The sequence below is a fragment of the Anser anser genome (assembly GCF_964211835.1).
Source record: "Anser anser genome assembly, chromosome: 4".
In the NCBI taxonomy this organism is placed as follows: Eukaryota; Metazoa; Chordata; class Aves; order Anseriformes; family Anatidae; genus Anser; species Anser anser.
This window is the reverse complement of record NC_139724.1, coordinates 39,600,272-39,615,719: the sequence shown is the minus strand read 5'-3', so window position 1 is coordinate 39,615,719 and position 15,448 is coordinate 39,600,272. Positions and strand designations below refer to the sequence as shown.

The following is a 15,448-nucleotide window of genomic DNA, read 5'->3' as shown; positions in this document are numbered from 1 at the left end:
ATCTTGGCAAATGAGTTAAATAATAACACCATTAGATCTGTGTGATTCAAGAACTGAGATTCTACATCAGTCAGCAATGTTGTTAAGTTAAAAGATATGAATTCAGGTCAATACTTTGGTAAAAAAGAGTAAAATCATGAAGATATCTGATATTTCCTCTCCACTTCATGTCATAAAACCACTTTCTATTTTCAAAAGCAGTATGCTCTTAGGAAACAGCCTGACTTTGAAACCAAGACAGTTAGACATAGACATGAGCCTACAGCATCATTTACCAGGAGGTGAAGCAAGAGTAACTAAAAAAATTCTTTGATTCCAAGAACAGGCATATTATTACTGACACCACTAAAAGAAAAAAAAAAAAATCCTTGCACTCTGCCTACCCTCTGCTTTTATAGTACGAAAGAAACTTGAAAGAATGAGATCTCATGGGGAAAATAAGAAAAGGAGAGATGAGAAGAGAGAGCGGAAGAGAGAAGAGTCAGCTGTACAATATTTTCTTTCCTTTATATTTGTACAATGCTTTGGTACATGACAGTTCAAGATTCTAGGAAGGATATTCTCATTGAAATTATGACTAATGCAAACCTAATCACTGCCCTAGCAAACATTACTAACTACTCAAAGAAGACTTTCTAAAATTCTCAGCTACATACACATAGATGAAGCATTGCTTTGAGAGGTAATTCATGGAAAAGATTGGAACCACACGAGGAACTTACGCAATTTAACACTGGATACTGAGAAACCTAACCTTTAGGTACTATTTCATGAGGTAAAATCTGAAACATTGTCCATTCTGTTATAAGATAGCTTTAGCCACCTTTTAGAGAGAACTCGTTCATTTGGCATCCTCAAGCTGTGTAGCTGCAATAACATGAGACTGTGCCCACACTGAAAAGTCCACTGAATATAACTTACTTTACTAAGTTATTTAAATTACTTCAGTAATGTGAAAAATAAAGTTGTGTTTTTTTGCAGTAGAAAATTGCACTAGCTTTTCATATTCAAAAGAAATTGTGCAGAAATAACAGTGGGAGGCAAAGCATATAAGGGGACAGTGGAAGGTCCCACTGTTCCAAAATAAGGATGGCTAAGAAAACCAAGACAAGCATTTGCAGAATTAAAAAAAAAAATAAAATAAATAATCATGGGCAGTCATGAGAGAAGAAGAAGAAAAAAAATAAACACCATACAATCCTAAGTTTGAATTCATAGGATCCAATATGAAGTTATGTTAGCTGTCAGTCTACCAAATACTCTCACTCATCTACTATGTCAAAAATGTCACAAATATTTGCTATTATATGCTACTTATGAAATATGATATGGTTAAAAATACTCTTGAAAGTCTAAAGTGTTACTGACAATTTTAACAACTTCTAAAGAACTGTGCAAAAGAAGTTTTGTTTATAAATATCTGATGTATAAAAAATATTTGGTACTAAAAGTGATAGTCTTTTTAATGTATGTTTAATGTTTTTCAAGAATGAATGAAAAAGAGCCAGTTAACTTATTTCCTTTCAATTTACATTCAAAGCCTAGACAAATATTTCATCCATGTTCAGAGAAAGAAGTGCCATAGTATAATCTTGCACAAGTGGTCAACACCTGTGCAAAACTGATTGGTGAAGACTGGAAACATCTGCTTATCCTCCTATATCTCACCATCAGCAGCAGCTTCACAACATCTGTTCTGCTCTTCTCCTTTTCATTTCTTCTCCTGTCTTTGCCTACTTAAAATACCCAGAGGACTGGTGCTTTAAGTCTAACCATCTGTTCCTTAGCCCTTAAAAATAAATACAAGTAAATATTAAAGCCTTGCTGAAAAGCAAGTGTTTGTGATCTTAAGGGTGTATTTAAAAAATAAAAATAAAATAAAAAATATATCTAAGTGCAAAATACTATGTAAGAGTAAAAATCACTAAGTTGTGGTCTAAAGATATTAAATCCACTGTAAAACATTCTAAGAATATCTGTTTAAAATCCATAGCCTTCAAAGTTAAAATTAAACATGATTAAGGTCTGTATCTATAAAGAGACATACAAATCTTCAAATCCTGTTACCTATAAAAAAAAATGTCCAAATGTTTAATGCTTAATTACCTGAACTTTTGTCACTTTATTTTTAGTCTGGCTCACAATCTCATCCTGTCCCTTCTATTTGAATAATAAGAAAGATACTGTCAGGAGTCTCTGGAAGTTAGTTATAAGGCTGTCAAGTCACTTCATTTTTTCTTAGAAAAATGAAATAGATCAATCATCTTACTACAAAACATATTTCCCAGACTGAATTATTCATGTCACTATTTTCTTCTGAAAATCTCTGTTGTTTCATGACATATGGACACAAGTAGATACAATATTCTAATAATTTTATCTCAAAGCTGTGTTCATGTATATTTTCATTTCTTGCCATTGTTTTACATTACTTTTGCTCTTATATTCTACCTTACAGATGCATTGAAGATACATACTTTATTGGATATATTTTCTTAACTTTAGACTTTTTAAATCACAAATATCAAACTCCAAATCTCCCATTTCATAAGACCTAGGTTTGACAATGATTTTTCTGCATTTCTGATGCTGATTTGTGCAATGATGTCTGTACTCTTACTTTACCACTTCTTTTATTTCCACTTTTAGTTGTATGTTGGCTTTTTTTAACTAACAGCATGTTGGTGACCTTGAAATGAAGAGAATTAAATCTAGATGTGTAATTTTTCTGGATTGGGATTTTTATTGTTTTTAACAATCGTTTAAATAACGAAAAAATAATTTAGTTGATTAATAAATCATTTTTTCATGTGGAAAGTGCATAGGAAAAGTTAACTACTATGTACAATTCTATAGCAGCTTTATATAAATACCGCATTATTAAAACGCATTTGTCAATAAGATCTTGCAACTATAACACAACACTTGTTTATCCATTTTTCCTTTTTTGGAAACATGGGTCCTATGAAAAAACTTATGGCCAATTCCAATAGTTTTTCGATTTTCAATGAAAAATTTGAATAAAGTATTCACATAAAGTGATGCATATATCTTCTGAAAATCTCATTCATCTTGCCAATGATGCCTCCTTTAATTATATAGGGTGGAAATATATACATTGGAAAATACTGTCATTGACAAATTGCTAACATTTTATAATTTTTGCAGCTTGTCTCTGAGATAAGAATTGTATTATCACTTACAACAATTGAATTATCACTTTATTTCTGGCTTGCATTATATTTAGGGCATGTATAGGAAAGACAAAACTAAAAAATATACTTGTTTGTCATAGTTAGAGCTATTTCAAGACAATAGGAGATAAGTGGATATTAACAGAGTGCAAATAATTATTCAGTTAAAAAAAAAGACAAATATTATCAATCATAAATACTAAAAGCTAACGTTTGTCACTATACAGATAGTTTACATTGAATTGATCTATTAGCCAGTAGATAGTAAGCACATTTTGTTGTGTTTTGCTTTTATGTGTGTTGGCAGTCTATTCTTTACAGCTTTTTAAACAGATGGTTTTATATCAGTAAAGCTTAACAAGACACAGAGCAAATAGAAATAAAATCTTCACTAGCAATATTGCTTGTCATTGCCCAGTTGCTGCCAACTAAATATATTGGACCAATCTTTCATTAAAAAAAAAAAAAAAAAAAAAAAGTTTCACAATTCCTAAGCATGTACTTATCAATTTACAAGACTACAAATTCTGGGATGCATTTTGTAGGCTGAGTAGTTATGGATTTCAGTCATGAACATTTAATAGGAAAGTAACTACTAGCAAGGTCTGCTGCCAGATTTGACTTCTACTCTTTTGTGAATACCAATGGGAGTCTTAGCTCATGTGATCTGACAGACTCTAATTTTTGTTTCAAGGATATTACAGCAGATTGCAGAGGACACATCATATGTGCATTTTGTGATATGGTAAGTACCAGTAATAACTGGCAACTCTGTCACTATTTATGCTAAATACATTCTCAGTACTAGGAAATAAGCTTTGAAAAATGCATTCATGTTTTTATTTTGTAAATTCAGTTTCCTAAATAAACAATTTTATGTAATATTTAAAATGCAGTTATATGCCCCAAAACACACTTTGTACATTTCAAACTGGTCTAATACGTCACATTTCCTCTTATACTTAGAATCAATTCACAGTCCCTAAATTAATACTGGATATTTTGTGTAATTTTGAAGGCCCTGAAGATAATGGTTCAGTGATGCTTTTGAAAACCTGTTCTTTCATCTGTGACATTTTACTCAGATAACAACACAAAACAAATATCAGAAGAAAAAAATCCAGAAACATTAGAGAAATATTTCAGCAAAAATCCTTAAGCACCAATAATATATATATAATATCTATATATATACATATTTACCCAAGATTATATAAGAACACTAAGTAGTATTGAGATAAAGGAGTGGACGTTTCACTTCTACAATTTAACAAAATTATAACTTTTGGAAAACAGGTTTTCTGCCTGTGTGACATAAATTGTATATTGTTTAATGAATACAAACAACCTGCATATATTTTCAAAGGTAACACTGAAGGAAGGATAAGCATATATAACTGTAGCAGAATTTCTAAGTAGAATTTGTCAGAAGAATTCCTTTCACCTGATTAACTGATGAAGACTCTTCCTCTAAATTCAACAGTAAAAGTTTCCAAATTATTCCTCAGATCACTTTGAAGATCACCTTGAAATTCTTGGGGACTTAATGAAATGTTTCCCAAGTTCTAAACATAGCTGCCAGTCAACACTCACATACTTGCATTTGACATAGATATGAGTCAAAAAGCCCTCATAAACCTCGATGGAGTTACTCTGGATTTACACTAACATTCATGAGGTGTATAGAAGTTTGCATCTTCTCTTAAGTCTTAAAAAAGAAAGGAAGTAGAACTTTGAACACCAAAGGCTTAATTTGCAGCCTCTAATTTCAGAATTGTTCAGGGAAATCAGACCATCTAGTCACACTAGATGCAAAGAGGGAAAACACAGAAATTCAGGGCCCCATTACCTTACATACAGGAAAGCTATTCTTGTACTCTTCATATGCCACGGCAATATTTGTCTGAGCAATGCAAGGGACCTTGAGAAGTAGGCCAGCTTCTAAGCACACGGAAAGTTAGTGAAGCTTTAACTAGCACAGCATTTCATTCAAGAAGCCAGCTTCAAGACTTCATTTAAAATTATCAGGGGCACATTATCTGGGAGCACAACAAGAAGCAATTATTGGTTTAATTAGCCTGCATTCACCACGTTGTGCTCCTTCTCTTTGTTGGATTGCCAAGCAATTTTGTAAAATCATTAAGCAAGGGAACTATAATTCCATAATGACCTAATCTGCAGCTCTATCCTATCACACTCGAATATTTTAAAGTTATTTATGACTGTCCTCAATAAAAGCAAAGTCCATTGGGCAAGACATGCTTTGGGTCTCCAATATTCCAAATGGCTTCCCTTATTGAAAGTTTTTTGTTGTATTCACTCATATATCATCTTCTACACCTAAAAGAGAAGTTTTGCTGTTGAAATAAGGTTAGCATAAATGTATGTTGCAATAGAAATGTACAAAACACACTAAAGGGTATCTTTAATGCTTCAAAGCTGTCCTAAAATAATTATATTTACCTTGATTTATTTTCAACATAAACAATGTTACAATTATAATGAAGACGAAGTCAGAATAATGTAAAATAATCAAACAAAACCTCAAGAACTATTAAACAGTTATTTTTATTGAGAAGGAAATTGATTTAACAAAGTTATTTTTTTAGTTACTATCTCAAAATTTGGCAGTAGGAGAGATTTAAGTTTGCAATTGTTAGCATTTTATGTTTTCTGTTTTCTTGCTTTCATAATCTTCATACCAGGTTTATGGTCTTTCATTGTACCTTCAATGTGAGACTAGAAGGAAGGTTAGTTTTATGAACTAATATATCTCCACAACTTTTAAGTAGTAAATTAGTGAAGTATCATTGTGTTCAAAAATCCCAGAACTTCGTTACAAAACATCCAGGAAGAGTGCATATGAAACATTTGGAATAAATTAAAAAATTGAAATTATTATCAGATAGCTATCTTTGAAGTTACCATTTGCCTAACTAAATTGTTTTACTAGGCTGAAAGAAATCTTGGTAGAAAGCTGTAATTTCTTCATAAGTTTTGCTAAACAGAGAGATAGAAAAACTAATTAGAACAGAATTACAGGAATAAAAAGCACCTTTCATATATTTTGCTATGGAGATAAAATAGAAGCTCTGAACAGTACTAAGATTTGAGAGTAGCTACCAATCAGTGAAATTGCAATGGATTTTTTCATTTTAAAGGGACTTTATAAAAGTATGATCTTATCAAAATATGTGAGATATGTCAAAAAAATCTATGCCAATGTAGAAGGTAAGCAAAAAAAGATATCAAAAAGCAGTTGAATTTCTGAATAACAAAAGCAAATTTAAAAGTGAGCTGATACCAACTGAGAATTTTATGTTATGTAAACCAAGCAAATGTGATTTTTAAATTATTAAGAAATGTAATAACTTGATCAGAATGTGTCACCTTATTACTGCTCATCATTTTGACCTGGAACAGGTACATAAGCGTTAACTGTATCACCTAGTCATGGTACAGTGGGAATGTTAGTAAGTATTTTAAGTAGTTTCCAAATATCCAAAGCCACTAACTCCTAAAAACAAACAAACAAACAGCAGCAGCAACAACAACACAGTAACAACAACAACGAAAAATGGAAAGGAAGAACATACAGACATGTCTCAACATCCGTTAAGGAATTGTTTAAACCTAGGAGGTCTGATTTGAGCTCTTTAGGTTATACATACAGTGTACATAAAAGATAACATGTTCATAAATGTGCTTAATGGATTAAGTAAAACTTACTCTCCCTGTTAGGTTTTAGCTAGAGTAGTTTAGCACATGAAAATGCATCAGCTTTTGTTTACACATGGAAACACCAAAAATGCATTCCCTAAATCTTGGTTCTTAAAATGCTAATACTGTTATTTGATTAGCTTTGGAAGTTAAATGAAACATATTTAGTTTAGTCTCTCATAATGGTTTACATTTCAAAGTGACATGTGCTATTGTATAATGAAATCAAGGGAAACTGTAGTTTATGACATTCCCAATAAGACAACAAAGAAAGAAATCACAAGTCACAGATCTCACTGTGTTCTTGGAGGAACACAGGAGATGAGACTCAAAAAGCAGTTAAATGTAAAATAGGAATTCTGGTCAGAACCAAATTTTTAAAATGCTTATTTAAGAGATGAAGAACAGAAAACAAAACTATGCAAGTAATTACATATGGTTTTACAGTTTTGTTATGCAGAATTTTAAGTAGGTTTAAATACACTTGAAAGAAGCTCATTCTTGTTTTCAGACACTGTATCATGATGAAAGTACGAGAGAGAATCAGAAGCAAGAAGAATTCCAGAAGGAGAAGTAGGGAAATGACAGAACAGCATGAGAACAATGTAAAAAATGTAGAGAAGATTAACTATGTTCTTCTTTCTTATGATATAACATTAGGAAGAAGTCAGTTCTTCAGAGGTAATACTATTTAAATTTCAAAAAGTTGCTACATGGACGCTGTAATTAATGTCTTTACCATAGGTGTGTGTTTTACAGCTACAGGCTTTGACAAAAACTTATTTTGTAAGTCATTCTGCAGCATGTCTGTGCCTTTTTCCCTATGTGGATTTTCTGAGATACAGATAACAGCTGAATTTTAGGTTGCACTCACACCTTGAAGATCTTACTGTATGGAACTTACATAGTTTTGAAATTTCCACTTCCCGTCAAATTTGACAGGAATTAGTTTAGGGGCCAGGATAGATGCAATGATCATATATCTCCGTTTGTCTTAAGAAGGAGAGAAAAACTGTTTTATGTGACGCAGGAATAGAAGTTAGGATAATTGTCCAGAAGCAAGACTGCAGTAAAAGAACTTTGCTATTTAAAGGTTTTATACATAAAAATAAATAAACAGTCCTAGAATGTTAGATAGGTGTGAAGACGTAGATAGGTGTGAAACGTAGAAAATATTTAAAACACACAATTTTTTTCCATCATACAAATGCTCCATTGTATAAATTTTATCCATTGGTAATTGTTTTCTAATGTTGTATAATGATGAGAGAGAAGTATTACATGCCAGATGTAACTAGTCCAAATGCAGGAATACTACTTGGCCTGCTTCCTTCAGATCTAGTACAATCATCCCTGTACTGTATTTTGCTATGAGATGTAAACACATCTGTGACAGCAAAGCCTTGCTTTTCAAATTTGATTTCTACATCTACCTTTGAAATAAAGGAAACTGATCAATGAACGACATTAAGTAGTATCCTTTTAACATGCTAACCTCATAGTCATGTTGGTTATCAAATTTGTCCTGTTCCAACTCACTAAATGCTGCACTGATCTAGTCTATACAGTATGATCTAAAGAAATCAACTGAAGCTGTGTGTCATGCATGCGCTAGCCCTTAATTTTCAATAATTTAAATAGTATAAAGACAATTCTTAATATTAAAATCAGTATCCTGATTTTTTTTAAAAGAAATATTTGACATGGTATAAAAGACCTGAATTTATGATTTGACTATTTGCACAGATGACTTTCAGATAAAGCATACTAAGAAGCATATTATTTCCATGCATGGCAATTTACATGTGAAATTTCCATTAGTGGTAATGACAGTGGCACATATAAATCTCCAATTCCCTCTAGCATTAATTGCAGTCATCTATGTAAGTACTTGAATTTTCAATGACATTATATCCGTAGCTCTACAAAGTCAGAAGGGATCACAGCCTGAAGAGGCTAAACATTAAGCACTGTCATTTCTAATGGCAGGTAATAACTAAAATCTTCATCTCCAGCATTGTTAAAATATAGCATCGCATAAACTTTATTCGAGGAAAAAATACTAATGAAATATATTTGCTTAATTTATCAGACTGTTAAGAGAAAACTAGTTGACAGAATTTGAAATTAAGCTGATTATTATTTTAAGCACACTATGCTGATACTTTGAAAGTCGCTAACTAATTTACCATTTATTTGAATAAGTATATGTGAAATCCACTTTAGACCTTTCTAAACCTTCAAGAGAAAGCATTGAATTTCTTGTAAAATGGGACTTTATGAACTTTCAAGGAAGCTGTTGAGAATATAATATAAGCGAACCAACAGGTTAATTAGAGAGCAACTTCTGGGATTTTTGAAGTTCAAATAGACTTCATATTAGATGTCAAGATATTAAGCAGAAACAACTTCAAGTACATTTTAGTTCAACAAATGCATTATTTAAACTGAATTAAACTTTAGATATTTCTGTTAATGAAGTTATCAGAAGCTTGGAGTTCTCAAATTACCTGTTATGAAAAATCACTGAGGTATATTTAAAACAAAATCATTCCAAATTGTACTTGATTTCATTATGTAAATATGTGACATCTGATTTTTCGCTCGTCTCCAACATGTATCACAAAAAGTACTCTTTCATTATCTTAATCTTGAATCATGTAATGAAACAACTACTGCCTGAGAATGATATGAACTGTAACAAAATATTAGTGTTTTGGTATTCAGTGTCCAACAGAATTTGTCCAGTCATAAGACATCATCTTACTCAAATATTTTGCAATGAACAATGGAGGCTGAGTACTCTTAAAATGCAAATTATTTTATTCACAAAACAGAGGAAAACAAAAAATTCTCATCCAGCATGCTGAGCAAATCTATACTACAATAAACTAGTTTTCTTCTGAGGTGTTAGCAAAAATTCTTAGAATATGAGGAAATTTAAACACTATTCAATCCTCCTCCCTGGATACTGGGCATCTGTATAGCTCAGGTGACACCTACGACCTTACAAAATCAGCATTGATCAAAACAAGTGCAATTTAACTTGTTACATAACTGGTCTTCAAATCTGATAGATACTGAATTTTGACTTCTTTCACTAATTTTAATTTCTCTTTGCACATGAATTCTATGATATGAATCAAGATGGTCTAAACACAAGGAGGGACTGTAGCCATGATGGAAGTTATTCAACTGAAACATTAAACAAGGCTCTTTTCAGTCTTTGTAACAAAATCCTTGAAATACAAAAATTGATTGTATTGGGATCATATATGACAGTGAAAATGTCAGTCATTTTGCTTTTGATTCAAATTAGGCCAGGTCTACACTTGTAACCAATTATCAATAATATCATCCTGCAATGTTAGCAATATGTTACTAAGATGAATTTCTTCTTGTGTAAATTTTAACATTTAAAAGACAGTTAATTATTCTGAGAGTTAGTCATCGCAAACATGTCTGAAACATATCTACAGTCTTACTACCTGATGGTGCCTATTTCTCCCTATTTATTCTAAGAGGATCTTGGGCAAGTATCTTAGAATTAGACAGCAATTTTTCCATGTCAAAGTTAGGTTAGAGAATGTCTTTCCTATAGAGCTAGAATCTATCAGCATTATTATTTATTATCAGCACTATTTATTATTTATAAAATAATAATTCTATTTCTCCTGAGGGACGTGAAGTTTTACTAGCAAATGTGATTCTCTGTTTAGTTGTCTTCTTTAAGAGCACCTGAATTCAATTTTTTGCCAGCAACTTTATGTTGGTCAGAGATAACTCATCAAATCTCTGACAGAGCCATGCTGGCAAGTTTTTACAGTAGACCTATCTTTAGATTAGTCTTAATATTAAGTTAAATTGCATCAGCAGCCACGGCTCCCTCAAGGCCAATTCACAAAATTGGGATTACCTAAAGCAGTCATGTTAGAGCTACATTTCCTGCACCTTTCACATTTTACTCTACAAAAATACAGGGAAGGGACTGAGGAAGAATAAAGATTTCATTACAAGTGAAAATCTTCAGCAGCTCTTTTTAGCTATGTTCAGGTGTATGTGGGAAAAGTGCACTGCGAACTTGGATGGCCTTCAAATATTGTGCGACATTTAAGTATTTTATCATGCTCCATCGTAATATTACAAAGCAAGGGAATGTAGTGTTCATCTGTCACTGTTCAGGTTGGAATGCATGAATTAGTTGTGGAGTAGAGTCAATTTTACTATTGTACTTGAAAACACCACCAACAGTTAGCTATCTGGATTTTCTAACTTTGCATGAAATGTAGATGGATGACAATTTACCTGACACACTAAATCTGCATCAGGATCCTATCAACTGCATTGAAGAGAAGGTATCTTTTACATTTTAAAGGGTAGAAACATATTTTCTGTTTTCGTAAAATACATTAATGAAAAATGTAGTGCAATACACAGCAAGTTACAGAGGGTAACTGATTTTTTTTTTCAGGGGAAAAAGCAGATAAAATCTTTAACAGGTATTTCCTCCTAATACTTAAAACCAAACTGTAAGATTGAAAGTATTCTTTTTTTTCTTCACAGGAGGAGACAGTAAAATACACATTTTTTGACAAGTGTGAATAATTCAATATTTGGGGAAATGAAAAGGAAATATGGAATTCTGATTTAGAGCAAATGCAGTGGTTTTTGTTTGTTTGTTTTTCCCACTCTCTTTAGGATTTTTTTTTTTAATATTATTATGCAATTGAACAAGTAACATCCATGCCTTCAAATGTGATTGAATATTATTTTAGTTGCAGAAAGTTATACATTTCTTTTTTACAGAAATGTTCTACTAGTATTTGTCTCAATCTGGCTGGCTGTTTAGATGCCAATGAAGAAAATTAAGAAAAGGATTCCAGAAACTACCCTGACAAATATACAAGATGAAATCTATGAGACGATGCAAGTTCACAACTAAAGGGTTGAATATGTAACAAAATTTTCTTATTTTTTTTTTTTGTTATGTGTTTTTATAGTTAAATGGCTTTCTGTTAAATGCGTGATTCAGAATTATGTATAAAATTAACAAATCAACTGCTCTGAGAGATAAAGACTTTTCATGGAAGTGTAAATATTTCTTTGTGTGTATAATGTTCTCTACAGGGCTTTTGCATGATTTGCTTTAATTTTGGTTACCATCTGCAAAATAGATATCAATATTAGAGTTGTGAAATATGAAATGCCTGTTGTTTTACTTTCTATAGACTGCGAAGAGGTCAATGTTAATTAAGGCCTTATCTTATAAACCATATGAAGATACGGTTTCAGAATTCAGGCAGCAGAAGTACAGGTTCCCAGAAAGCAGTATGGGAGCATCTTTACCTGGATCTTCTGAGTTTTATTGGGTTTCTTGTGTATACTGTTCTCAGGCTTAAAAAAGAAGTGGTGATAGTAGGGTTTCCAAGAAGGTTACACTATTGCTATCAAGTGTCTCTAATGGATGATTTTTCTATAAACAACAAGTTTGGAATGTACAATCTGCAGCATAGTGTTGAGGTACTGTGAAGGTCATTTGGAATTCAAGATGCTTCACAAGCAGCTACATTTATAAATCATGATCTGCATCTAGTAATATTCTCCACAAAAGAGCTCATTCAGTATTCTTACCATCACAGCTTTAAAGCCTTCTAGCCTCTGAGGATATTGATGAGACACAGCATATTCAAACTTCAGAACTATTGCAGATGAATTACACACTCCCATAAATGTATTAACTACAGCTACATATATTGCCAATCTATCACATCGAATTAAATAAATGGAGAATTTACTGCAGCTTACACAGAAATAAAAGCACAGTCTATTAAATCAACCTTATTCTGAATCAGGTACATAACCTATCTAATCAGATACTTAATATATTGAATCAAAATCACTGTACCTGCTGCATGGAATTCATCACACATTGAACGAAATACACCATCCAAAAAGCATATTGATATTAAACTTAATCATGTTGAACTGCTATATAATTTACTAAATTAAATAAATTGGGTCGATACACTAGTCACTGAACCTAGCATATCAGATCATAAACAAACAAAAAGCTAAGACGTTTTGAAAGAATTTGACATGCATTACGTTTTAGGTCTTGGTAAAGTGCGGTGTTTAAATGGACAAAGTTTTCCAGAATGTTAGGATTTTTTTTTTAAGAGTTACTGAATAAATAACCTACGAATTTATGTATCACACTCAAGATCTACTATCATCTACAATCATTCCTAGATATCCAATGCCTCCTATTATAAAACTAATGATAAATCAGAGATTCCTGAAGTTCATATCAAAAAATATTCCCTGAGAAATTCTATAGCAAGTATGACATCTTGGCTGTTAATCGTGGCTGTTATTTTTTTTTTTCCCCACAGCTGTACTTATAACAAAATCATAACAAAAAGCAGCAGAGACCTAAGTGCAAGACGAGAAAAAAAAATCTTACTTTTAGAGATTTTTAAGAAATAGTTACATATTTAAGCTCTTATTTCAGGTTTAATGTGATACAGACCTGAAATCTTTCCTAATATTACTTTTCAAAGGCCAGACAACAGTTATTAAAACAAACAAACAAACAAAAAAAAACCCTAAGGTTAAGCAGTATGGAATCAAACCTTCCTCCATTAAATTTAATTGGATTTCTGCCAATTACACTGTTTTCTGTATATTAAATTCATAATCTTTTAGTGCAATTATTACCAGGTATCATTTTATAATCATCACTTTTGAAACAAAGACAAATCTAAATGAATTTAATCATTTTATGATACATTTAATATTCTTCAACTGTAAATATATATATATGTAAATATACACATATATTAGTAATGGCTTACCTCATAAAAAGACACCTGATGTTTCCATATAATGTCAATATTCCTGCTGCAAAAACAACAACGTACAACTGTTGAGGTCTAAAATGCATTTGTGCCCATTTTAGAGACAAAAATAAGTTATTCGTAAAGTAAATCTGTGTTTTTAAATACTCTGCCCTTGCAAGAACACACTAAGTATATATGTATGTAAAACTAAATGAAGATTTATGATTATTAGACAAAAATGTTTTAACAATTTTGTTGGTTGGTTTGACTTCATTTTTAAGATTCTCTAGTACTTGAAGTAAGCATCTTGTTAATGCTCTGTTTCATACAGAAACTCCAGTCCTTTATGAATACACTTCAAACTGAGAGAGTGAGAAGTTCATCTGTACACTAATTCAGTAATTAAAACATTTAGCTAAGAGCTGTGGAGATTCATTTCCTTTGAGCTGCAAAGCAGAAAAAAGTTATTCTTTTTATCACACAACAAATACTTCTGTTTTATCTAAGTGGAATGATTCCAGCCAACATACAGAGAAGATCAGATTTTTTTTGGTTGGTTGGTTGTTTTTTTTTGTTGTTGTTCCTTGTTTTCCCTCCTTGTACTATAGCACTAGGAGGGAATACTATATAATAGTATATAATAACATTAGTTTCTACGGGGAATAAAAAATATGCTAAAATCCTGTCCAAGTTTTTTCAGCGTACAGGTAATGCCCCTGAACAGGAAATGATACTGTTACTCATTAACCATTTTCAACACTTACCTAAAAATAAGGTGGTTGTCTTTGAAAGCATTAACAAATCCTGGGGTGTCAATATATGGACAAATAGCAACTTTGCAGAAAGCTTTTATTCTTAATTCCCCTTGCCTGAGGAATAAGAGATCAGCTGGAGTCTTTCACCCACTAAAGCATCATTTATAATGCAAACCAGCAATCAATAACAAAAGCAGATGTTTTATGAAAACTTCTCTTGCTTTCTCAGCTTTAGTCCTTTTAACCCATGCTGAGAAGTTAAAATAAGAAAGAAGAACACTATTGATGTAAAGGGCAAAGCTAAGGATGAAAAAGTTATGTCAGAAACAGAAAAGGTAAACTACTTTTTACAAAGAAACTTATATTGAGTTTCTCAATTCAGTAGATTGAACTCAACAATCCTGTAATTCTGTAAATTGGACTGCTTTCATGCAAGGTTCAGGGTCGCTGTGTTTTGAAGAAAACACATTTGCATCCTTAGAGGCAGTCAACATGTCTTTAGAAAGTTATCTAGTAAAAATGTCAATTGTAAAAACAGTGGTGTGCCCATAATCTTTCATTTCTAATGAAATGCTTTGCAGAAACCTGATGAAGAAGCAGTCTGTGTGGTTCCTATAACCTATTTTGTAACCTGTTCCCACATAATACATTTATAGAAGCTTTTTGTTGCCCCACCCTATCCTACTGCTTTCAGGAAAATCAGTAACATTGTCTATCATCTTGCCTGTGACAAGAAAGGATATGTTTAAACTTCCAATAGGAGTCCTGTTTTTCAGAATTATATTTCTGAGCAATTAGTTTGCTATAGGTTGCTGCTGCATGGTATGCAGTGTTTTAGCATATAAAGACCTTGCTCTGTTATTTCCTAGAAATTTACTCTGTATTTTTACATATATAAGGATTAAAAATAGGCTTGATACCAAAATGTGATGCACAAGGC

The 15,448-nt window shown here is 31.9% G+C and overlaps 1 protein-coding gene and 1 long non-coding RNA gene across 2 annotated transcripts in view; one reads left to right on the top strand and one right to left on the bottom strand.

Moving 5' to 3' along the window:
* LOC310898181 overlaps nucleotides 1-13,722 on the top strand; it is a 104,709-nt gene extending 90,987 nt beyond the window's left edge. The window contains exons 7-8 of the long non-coding RNA XR_014583061.1: nucleotides 3,889-3,939; nucleotides 11,721-13,722. This is a non-coding gene — a long non-coding RNA (uncharacterized lncRNA). The remainder of the gene's footprint in view (nucleotides 1-3,888; nucleotides 3,940-11,720) is intronic.
* Nucleotides 1-15,448, bottom strand: part of LOC310898178 (uncharacterized protein) — a 331,267-nt gene that overhangs the window by 13,212 nt on the left and 302,607 nt on the right. Inside the window, exon 34 of the mRNA XM_083832738.1 lies at nucleotides 13,769-13,814. The gene's annotated coding sequence lies outside the window, so the exon portion shown is untranslated. The remainder of the gene's footprint in view (nucleotides 1-13,768; nucleotides 13,815-15,448) is intronic.